The sequence below is a fragment of the Strigops habroptila genome, chromosome 5, assembly GCF_004027225.2.
Source record: "Strigops habroptila isolate Jane chromosome 5, bStrHab1.2.pri, whole genome shotgun sequence".
NCBI lineage: Eukaryota > Metazoa > Chordata > Aves > Psittaciformes > Psittacidae > Strigops > Strigops habroptila.
The window spans coordinates 76,883,043-76,892,797 of NC_044281.2; positions in this window are offsets into that span (position 1 = coordinate 76,883,043).

The following is a 9,755-nucleotide window of genomic DNA, read 5'->3' on the forward strand; positions in this document are numbered from 1 at the left end:
GTAACCGTTTGGCTACTCCAGCTTTTGGAGCAGCATTGTAGGCATTCTAGCAGAAGAGGTATGAAAGTTCATCTGCCTGCATAATTGTTGTATGAACTCACTTCAGTGACACATCCCTCCTGCAGGATTACATTTCAGTTGAGGACACGGTTCTCTGACATCATGTAACAAAAATACTTAAATCAGGGAAAATCAGCTATGGGTCCTTCCAGTCAAGCTATGAGCAAGGTCTGTGGGAGGCATGAGGCCCTATCTCTTCTGGTTTCTCTTCGGAGCCCACTAAAGTAATCCAGATCAAACCTACCTCCTTAGCTGAGGTGGCAATGAGGCAATTCAGATTACGGTATAAAACCATAGCATTTAGAGGAAGTTAAGCAGGTGCCATCCTTTTAAAACATGTCATCTGCTGCTAATGGAGCCTGATTCATGTTATACTATTCGATGTTGGGCAGAGTAGGTGGAGTCAAGTTTAATTACAAGTGTTTGTAGGGGTTTTCTGTTTGGTTGGTTTTAAGAATTAAAGCTACAGGTTGAGTTTCACTCCGCTAAGTGGGACTTGAAAAGTTGGTTATTGAAGTGAGTGATACTACTGCAGAATTAGGTACCACTCAAAATGAAGTAAGGTTTCATGATCTGGCCTAATAAGGGAAAGTGCATTTAGCTGCCTGGCTGGAAGACTGTTGCTCTGAGTCATAGTCTCTCTTTGTTTCCTCTCTTGCTCAAGAGTACACTACACCCAGCCCAGCATATATGTCTCGACACATCAGCAGAGCTACCAATTCTGCATATGGGCTGGGAGGAGGGAGTAGAAAAGGAGGAAGTGGATGAAGATTCCCACCCCTTCCCTGTAAGCTTATGACCTACTCTGCGGGGCCTGTTTGCTGCCTTGCGATGGGACCAGTGATGTGGGTAGCTGGCAGAGGAGAGGAAAAGGATTCTTCATTAACTTGTTCTTCTGCAGTACAGTACTGGCTGGTCTCTGGCTTGACCCTGAGTAAGTAACTGGGAACTTGGCTTTGAAACTCAGGTAGAAAGTAATTGCAGTTTTAATACTAACGATAAGAATGACATTACATTGCGTTACTGTTCAAATACAGCTGTGCACAACAAATGCAGATGTGCTGTGGAATACAAGGCGTTCAAATACACACACTGCATTTGCAAAAATACAAAAATACCCCAAAGATTTTCATTAGGACAAAAATAAAGCTGCCTGTTACTCATTTTGGGTAAATGTCAAGCATTTCATTTGTTCAAGAAGCAAATAATCCTCTGTTCCAACTCATTTAAAAGCAGTAAGAGGGATATGAAAAGCCTGTACACAGAATCACAGTAAAAGCTGAGGCTATTTTCTGATTGCACTATCTTGTCCAGCTAGTGATATTTTAAATGCCAGTAGTGGCTTGTTCTCTATATTTAAACTATCACAGCAGTGAGGCATTGTGTTTCCTATAAATATAGCATTTTGACTATTTACACACAACCAAATCATACCACACGCTGAAGGAAGGGGCAGCAGATAGTTACACTGCCCCCAAGGACACGGTTGTGGCACTCTCTGGTGTGCGGTTCCTCCCTCTGTCCGGTGGGAGGTACAAGCCCGTTATCTGGGATATGTTTGACTTCCAACTTCATGTTAGCTCAGCTGTGTTTGCAGACAAGTTGGGGAAGGAAAGGAGTGCAAATGAAACTCCACCCAGAAGGCAGGAAAGCAACACAGCACAGTTTGTAGAGGCAGGTCTTTCCCCTCCACTGCAGTAGCAGTGTAAACCAGTCTAAGAAGGCTTTAGTCTCATATCCTCAGTGAGGATATCATGTCACACTTCTTACTTTATAAAATGATAGTTGGAATTCTATATAGTAAAGCTTCTGGTGGCTGGCATGTAGCTGCTGAAGAGGACATAGGTTAACCAAGACATGTTTATGAGATTTATATTTGCTAGGTTTTCAATCTCCCTCTTGAGATGAGCGTGTATTGATCTTTTTAAATCTGCAGGTAACCAAATAAAAGACACTTCTGCATCATGATCTTAAATGTGACGTACACAAACGTGAGGGTAAAACGGGCTCAGCTTAAAGGACTAGTTATGGGCAGTAACTTCTGTGCTTTTGGGCCTGTTGTGTCCGAGTAATGTGTGTTAACACACCAAGCAGGTGTGTTATGAAACTGAAGTAAATCATTGACTGTAAGCATTTAATATCAGATCAAGCTTTGGTTTTGTTACAAAAGCTGTTATTGATCAATAACGTAGTTTTTCTGACAGAAACAAGTCCAGGCCTTTTGGGCCACTTGGGTAAGGGAGGCCTTTAGAACAAGCTAATCTGAGCTCAGTAGTGCTGGCTGTAGAATACAGATTGAAGCCACAAGTTAACCATACAAAATATGATTTTCTGGAGCTTTAACATAAATCCTAAGACACAAAATCTAAATTTCTCTGGATATATAATATTTTAATTAATGAAATATGAATGCAATCATTTTAGCAATAGATACAATGGTCTTATTGGCACTTTCATCTATTTGTGAGGATAGGAGTATCTCGTAACAGTATTGGAGATCCAAATCAACCGGTCTGTTTAAAATAAACCACTTTGTTCTTAAGATAAAAGCATTTGCCTACAGATAAATGGATGGCACTAAGCTACATTAACCTTTCTGCACAAAGAAAGAGCCTTTTATACTGGACAATTTGGATTTCCCAGCTCTATACAGACAACACAGTCATAGTATTGTGGATGGCATCAGTCTACACTCCTGTGAACCACCAAGTGAACGCGAACGGTCTGTCCACTCTTTGTAATACTAGATACAAATGTAATTGTATGCCAGACAGTGTAACCCAAAGCAAGAGTTATTTTAAGATGGGCAAGAAGGTGGTTACAAAGCAGTGGAACATACCAATTCTCAGTCAAATACCTTTCCAGAATTTATAAATAAGCAACTTTAAAAGAAGGTAAAAATCAGAACTTAGTTTAGTTGTTACCTACCAGATTGTCACTGCTGTCCTCAGAAGCTGGGAGTCTGCACGAAAGGAAGGAACAGGCTCAGCCTTCAGTCTTTATATGCCTCTGCACCAGCAAACTGTAGGACAAGCACAAGTAGGGGATCTTCTGTTGAATTTCAGATTAGGAAATGAGAAGCGTGTTTGCCGCTCATATTTCAGGAAAGGATTCCAAAGGGCACCAATTGGCAAAGACACACTTCACATTTCAGAAGTAAACGTGGTATGTGGAGTTCTTAATCTCTGGTCCATTACGTTTGGACTGTCCTGTTACACAAGGACTGTGCAGTATTCTGTGATGCGTTCCACAATAAATACAGAAATCACTGTTAGAATTTGTACTATTTATAATGTTACTGGAAGTCTCAGTAAAAAGGCTGGAGACTGAAGAAACATGGAAATCAGTCGCTTCTCCTAATGTGTAATTAATAGTACCTGTTCTAGGAATAAGGTGAGCAGGCAGGAAAATATAACAAACTCTGCAGTGTAACTACTTCTATTGCTTCTACTCAGTGGATAGAGCGTCTGTCTGCAGGGCTGTTCAGCTGCCTTCACAAAGGCAGCTGAAATGGGGGGGGTTATCTTAGGTTTAAAACAGTAAAAGAAATACACTGAATTTAGCAGCAACGGGCTCTGGAACTTTGCCTGACTTTACTGTATTTCTGCAGCACCTGACAGTGAACAGATTAGATTTGCAAAACCATCTACATGGATTACCTGAAGCCCTGATTTATGCTTTTCATCATTTGGTGAACTTTGAGTTCCCATCCATTTCTGTCTTGTTAGGAAAGCTCAGCTTCCATTTGCAGGTATGAGCACTGTCTGGAGTAACTCTATTCCGTGTTTCCCACAGGCTTGGCAGGTAGGTGATGTATGTTTTCTGCAGCCCATATAGATCTGTGGCAAAGACCGTAAGGAGTCAGCAGAGTCTCTTGCCTCGCCAAGCGCAAGCTCAGAGGATAAAACCTGTTAGTAAGAGCAATAACATTTAACCCGAGTTAAATGTTTTAGAGTTTTTCTATTTTATTGAAATAAAATTGAGATTACTCCAAGGAAAACCTAAAGCAGTGTTGCCCAGCAGACAAAAATATATTGATTTTTACTTCCAAAGGTGATGAAATGGTAACACATACCCCTAGTTAAGCATTTCAGTAGGTGTTGGTGATTACTTGGTCCCCAGGACCTTCTCTAAGGGTCACCATATCTGATGAGCTCTTGTCTCATCTCTACTCCTGCTCTCCTCAACTGCCTTTCCAACTACCATGAAACCTCTTTCTTTCTCTTGGCCTCTTAGGAAGGAGTGAGATGGAGAAGATTTGCATGTGAAGATTTCTCCTAACAATTTAGAGAGCTTGGTCAAAAATAGTTGGGAGTTCGACTCTAATTTATCTTTCCAACTAGAGGTGATCTTGATCCTCAGCCATTAAATTCAACCACTTATCATGATTTCTGCATGCCTGCAGACTAGGTAGAAAGCCAACTGTAGAGATGCAACATGCCTGGAAGCATGAGGACGAAGATGAAGGTAACTAATTCAATCCAAACTGGGCTTCTCTCCACCCAAACCACTGATGATTTACTTTAAAACTGTGGACTTTTGTGCTTTTGAAACAAGTAAGCATCAGCAATAGGTGCTGTAAGTGCACAGAAGCACCCCCAACTTGTAAATGGCCTTATTGAAGTATTTTATTCAGTTTTGAAGATAGTACTAAGAAAGAAAAGAATGGCAGCAGTGCATCCTGACATATAAATCTTCTACGTCAGAGGTATTTTATCTTTCTTAACAGTAGCTACTTCAATATGCTACTCTGTGAGAAAAACAAAAGTCTCAGGACTGAAATTTAACTGTATGGCTATATTAGATTACGCTGAATAAAGGCTATAAGGTAGAAAGGGTTGTATAACAATATCATAAACAAATATTGCTGCCTAGAAACGGCAGGCACAGACACATTAAAATATTTAAGGTACCTTAAATATTAACTACCTAGCAACAAGTCCCTGATTACTTCAAGGAAAATATGCACCATGAGGGAAGGCAGAAATCAGAGCAATCATCATTATTATTATACTTCTTTTTGTACAGTAACAATTAGACACATCCCTCTTGTTACATAAGACACAATTAACATGCATAGGGGATCCCTGCCTTAAATAGTTTATGCTTGACTACACTAAGAAACAATACAAGGCTATGAAATTACAGGATACATATTTGATAGAGCTGAGAAACTGGCTCTCTGCATCACTGAGTTCTAGTTCCTCCTCTGCCTCTGATTTACTCTGATTTATCAACTCACTTATGTCCACACATTCCTGTTTTGGTGCTTGCAATCAGAATGTAGTTGTGCCATAGCAAAGGTACATTACCTGAGGTTGTTTGACAGGAGAACCAGGATAGGCTGTGAGTCTTACATCCCTTGACATTGCTCATGTCACTTAATGCTCGTGTATGTCACTCTTACAGTGACTTACAGTGCGCTCCCATCAGGAGCTCCCCTTAATTCTTCCTGCCCCACCACAGCACGTTCCAAGCCTATGAGGCCGAAGGCAGAATTTCCTCCTGCAGTATTTGTAAAACAGCTGAAAGGACTGTGATGGAAAATGGTTTCCAGTAATAGTTAAACAAACTTTCTAATCTTGCATGTGTTCATTACAGCAGTGAGTAACCATGTTGGCAGGATGCTTACATGCTGTGGTGGCAGGCTCTAGTAGATGCCGACATTCCTATGATTTTTTTCCGAGCTTATAAAAGGTGTCAGGTTAATGCAGGTTTGCAGGGTGTTGGAGGCCCTGGGTTCCTGCAGTCCGACTTTCACAAACAACATTGACATACCCAGCTTTTTAAAACCTGGGATACTTTCAGATTTGACTGCCAAACTAGGGTTTGTAGAACCTTCCTTGCACGTCATGCTCTCAAGCTTTGCATAAAACCAATAACCTTTTCCAGTCTGGGACCTACCTGAATTATACAATCATAGAATCAACTCAGTTGGAAAAGACCTTTAAGATGATTGAGTCCAACCATTACTCCAGGACTGCCAAGTCCACCACTAAAGCTTCATCTACACGGTTTGTTGTGAACACTTCCAGGGACGGTGACTCCACCACTGCTCTGGCAGCCTGTTCCAATGCCTGACCACACTCTCGGTGAAGAAATTGTTCCTAATATCCAATCTAAACCTCCCCTGGTGCAGCTTGAAGCCGTTTCCTCTTGTCCTATCGCTTGTTACTTGGGAGAAGAGACTGACCCCCACCTCACTACAACCTCCTTTCAGGTAGTTGCAGAGAGCGATAAGGTCCCCCTTGAGCCTTCTCTTCTCCAGACTAAACCCCTCCAGGTCCCTCAGCCGTTCCTCATCACACTTGTGCTCCAGGCCCTGCACCAGCTCCACTGCCCTTCTCTGGACCTGCTACAGCACCTCAACGTCTCTCTTGTAGTGAGGGGCCCAGAACTGAACACAGGATTCGCGGTGCGGCCTCACCAGTGCCGAGTACTGAAGACAGTTATCCCCTAGCAGAGGTATTAGAGCTTGGTTTTCTGTTTGTAAACCAAATAGAAAGCCATTGGCTCATATCTGCACCTCTTTATTCCATATCCACAACTCTAATCCTCATTCCAAATCTTAACTCTAACAACAATCCATCAATCTCTACCTGCCTCAAAAGAAACACAAGCCTGTGGGCTCGGGCAGCACAAGCCTTGGATGTTTCCAGCAGCACTGGGCTGAACACTAGCAGCAGTTCTTCAGTTCCTGCAGGTTTAGAACTGAGCACAACCTAGCTGAGGGTAAGGGTGGTAAATTAAAGTGGAAAAAACACTGAGCAAAGGTGTAGTTTCAAATACCTTCTTCTCAGCGACACCTACTTTTGAGATTTAACAGGTTTGTTTTTGCACGGTAGGTTTGGCTTTTCAATAGGAGGGAATGAGTCAGCCCATTCTAAAAGCAGGCCCTATGTAAATGTTCATCTAGAAAAGGCTGACAGCTTTTACTCATTCACTTGAATTTGTGCTTTTATTCAATGAGGAATGTGGAATTTAGCCACGTCTTTAGTATTTCTGAATCATTTCAGCTTTCTTCTGATAAACCAGTACTTTATTTTTTGGTAGTTCTTAAAGATGCATTAGTGCATAACTCACGGGGTGTTTCAGACACACGGCTCAGCTGTGAGGCACAAACAGCCCCTCTTCCGCCTGTGCTTTGGTACCTTTAGGACACACTGCCACCAGTTTAGCAGAGGGTCTGTACGTAAGCGGCATGCAGAGAAGGGTGGTGGAAGAAGAAAACATGATGCTGGTTCTGGTTGCTTAGGGAATGACGTGTTCCTTATGACCACCACTCCAAGCAAATCACTTTAGATTGCCTTAATTCTGTTCAAATAAAACATGTGTTCTCAGATTTTTACAGGGAGGCTCAAAGCATTTATTTTATAATGGATTGAATCAGATGCACTGATTCAGAGTTTGTACCATCCAAGAGGGTGAAATTCTCCCAGTGTCACCTGGTGATATTTTTGCTTTTTGTCCATATGTTTTCCACTGGGAACTCTGTGTGTCTCCAGTAGTTGTGGACAGAGCCTCATCCATCAGCCTAATCCACTCCTGAAGCATCTTTGCATCCAGAGGCAGGAAAGTCGGGGAGCTTTGTGTGCTTGTGATTTTCCCTGTTCTCCCTGGGGGATTTTCTGTCCCATGCATTGCACAGCCGAAGCTTCTGCTGTTGCCAGAAGTTGGAACACAATCTGAGTACATTTATGTAAATGATGGAGGAAGAAAAGACCAATTTTTGTATGAGTTCATATGGACATTTCAGGTGTGATTCCAGCAGGTGCTGTGCAGACGGTGCGTCTTGGCAAAAAAACCTCTGAGAGTCTTTCAAATTTAGAATCCAAAAACCTAAAACTCCAAAAGTTACTTGGGCTGGAGCCAAGAAACATGTTCTTAACTAACTTTATTTGCTTTATGGTGCTCTGACAAAGGCAAAATCCAGTCAGTGGAAAAAACTGACAATGTCAGTAAGTGGTAATTTAGTGTTCATCACGCAGCCAACAGTTACCTAAAGAACATAGGCCCTTACAGCATGTACCGTTCAATTTCATACCGTGACAAATTACCTTTCTCAGGGCCACCTGATACACTTGCATTAACGCAAGTGGCAAATACGGCCTTACTGCTCATTCCGGCCTAATGTCGCCGGTACAGCTTCATTTATAACGTCAATAGAAACGTGACATCGAACCGGGGGCGCGCAGGGTCCCCATCGAGCAGCAGAGGGCAGCAGAGAGCCGCGGATGGGGCCGCCACGGCCGGATCCTCCCGCGGGCAAAGCGCGGGGCTCGCTGCCGGGTCCTGCCGCTGGAACCGCGGCCGGGGGGGACTCACGGAGGCGGCATCTTCCTAAAGCAGCCGCTTTGAATCATAGAATCACGGAACGGTTTGTGTTGGAAGGGACCTTAAAGCTTATCCCGGGCAGGGGCACCTTCCACTAGAGCAGGTTGCTCCAAGCCCCTGTGTCCAACCTGGCCTTGAACACTGCCAGGGATGGGGCAGCCACAGCTTCTCTGGGCACCCTGTGCCAGCGCCTCAGCACCCTCACTGGGAAGATTTCTTGTAGCCCCTTTAGGCACTGCTCTAAGGTCTCCCCTTCAGGAGCCTTCTCTTCTCCAGGCTGCCCCAGCCCAGCTCTCTCAGCCTGGCTCCAGAGCAGAGCTGCTCCAGCCCTCGCAGCCGCTCCGTGGCCTCCTCTGGGCTCGCTCCAACAGCTCCACGTCCCTCTTGTGCTGTTGCCCCAGAGCTGGATCAGGACTGCAGGGGGGGTCTCCCCAGAGCACAGCAGAGGGGGAGAATCCCCTCCCTCGACCTGCTGCTCACACTCTGGGGGTGCAGCCCAGCACATGGGGGGGTTCTGGGCTCAAGCGCACACTGAAGCTGGGTCATGGGGAGCTTCTCGAACACTCCCAGGTCCTTCTTTTCAGGGCTGCTCTCAATCCTGTCTCTGCCCAGCCTGTGTTTGTCCTTGGGATTGCCCCAGCACCCAGGTGAAGTGCACTTTTGATGAAGGACAGAGGGCTGAGCATGGAATGATGAGCAACACAAGCTGCCAAGAAGTGAACAACCATCTGACTGTAAGAATTGCTCCAACCTTTTTGATCCAGTCGCTGATGCAGCCTTCTCTTTAACACATTGAGCTGTAAGAAGAGATCATGTCAAGCAGAGAGTAAAAATTGGTCTTTGCATAATGGAGCACTGTCCACATAAATTCCTCCTATTATCACAATGGTTGGGGATTATTTTTCACCTTATTGCCACCTCAGGGAACTTTGCATGCTCTTATGTGTACTTATCTGATATTTCAATTAAATGATTCCAAAGTGCTTTCCAGCCATAAAACACTCCACAGGGATAGGTCATACACCTATTATTTGAGTTTACGAGTGGCATGGTAAATTATCTGCAGGATCAGTAGCACAACCCAGCAGTGTTAATTCCCAGTCCTTCCCAAATCCTTTTCCCATAGGCATTATATTGCTGTGACAGGAGATAAATGTTTATCTTCCATAAGCTGAATCCAAATCCATTGAACAAAACTGAAGGCTACATGGCTCCTTAAAATGACATACTCCAACTGAGAATCAAATCTGTGACCACAGCTGGGTTTGGTAGCATTAAATTGCATTTGTAGATGCTGTGTTGGATTAAGAGTAGGGCAGGAGCATCTATTTTAAAGATTGTTAGCAAATTATAGTCTGTAT